Raw genomic sequence first — 1358 nt, 5'->3', positions numbered from 1 at the left:
AATAACGATTATATTCAAAACATTGACATTATTTCAAAATTATGAATATTTATTTATTTATTTATTTATATATGAATGATCGGAGGTTGTGATACGAGCCTCTAGCCACCCTAATATGTCTACCTACTCGATCTCGTGCTACAAATCATATGCACTCAGTGTTGTGAAAAACTATGACAATAAAGTTAAATTTTGAATGGAAAAAATTGCACGCAGAAAAAAAAACACCTGAGCGACACAGATATATGTGGTTCGGCAAAATTGTCTACTAGTTGTACCGACTTTTTCCTCAAACATGATATATTCCACCTCTGCAACTCAAATTACTAGTCTTCTTGTTAGAAGACCAACTAAAATCAAACACAATTTCAGCTTCACACGAGTAACACCCTCAGCTGACATATCATTGTCAACTTAGTTTTGTACCGCCAAGCACTTTCATGTGTTACTTCTGTATCTGCTTATAACTTCCACTGCACAAGCAATATTCAGCCTCTGCTGAAAGCCCTTTTCAACAAGTCTAGTCTTGTAACTCTTACTGCCACCAAGCGCAGTTTTCACCGGGTAAACCCACTTACTGTCTAATGTCTTCTTCCTTGATGGAAGTTCTACTGGCTACCAAGTCTGATTCCCTGACAAAGAATCTGTCTCTTCCTTCTTCGTCAGCTCCCACTTGCTCGAATTCTCATATTACAAGATTTCTTCATAGCTTTGCGGTTCTTCACAATTTATCTGTACAAGGTATGGTTTCCTGTCTTTGGTGTTCTGCCACTTTTGAGGAAATTAACATTCTTCTGCTTCCCGATAATGCACCTCTAACTCACGTGTCATCGCTCATCGTGCTGAGTAAATTTGTAGTCATATATAGTGTATTAGTTTTCTTACTCCGAGTCAATATTAATGCTCCTTTGGTAACCTTCTAGGTACTATCTGAGAACACCACCGAATGCCCACCCCCATTGAGCTGCCCAACATATATGAGGTTTTTCTTCAACTTTGGAACATGTCAGGCATTTTGTAAAGTTCATTTTCTCTTGTTAGGAGTGCAATATCAATGTCTCTCATCTCCATCACGTTCAGAGCTTTTCTATTAGTCAAATATACCTTAAAAAATTACTTGCAACATAATTTCACATTAACTCCCGACCGAAAGATGTATGGAAGGAAACCCCCGAATCCAATATTAAATCAACAATAAAACTGTGAACTGTCAGCGATAACACATCATGTATTTCTTCAGATGTAACGTTAACGTCATCATTCTCCTTCTTCTTAGGATTCCTGCAGTTTATTTTTATGTGGTCAGTCTTGCCACAATTCTGACAGGTTGTCTGCTGACCATACTTTGATTTTGATTT

Source organism: Phalaenopsis equestris, unplaced genomic scaffold (assembly GCF_001263595.1).
Source record: "Phalaenopsis equestris unplaced genomic scaffold, ASM126359v1 Scaffold210274, whole genome shotgun sequence".
Classification (NCBI taxonomy): Eukaryota; Viridiplantae; Streptophyta; class Magnoliopsida; order Asparagales; family Orchidaceae; genus Phalaenopsis; species Phalaenopsis equestris.
This window is presented reverse-complemented; position numbering follows the sequence as displayed.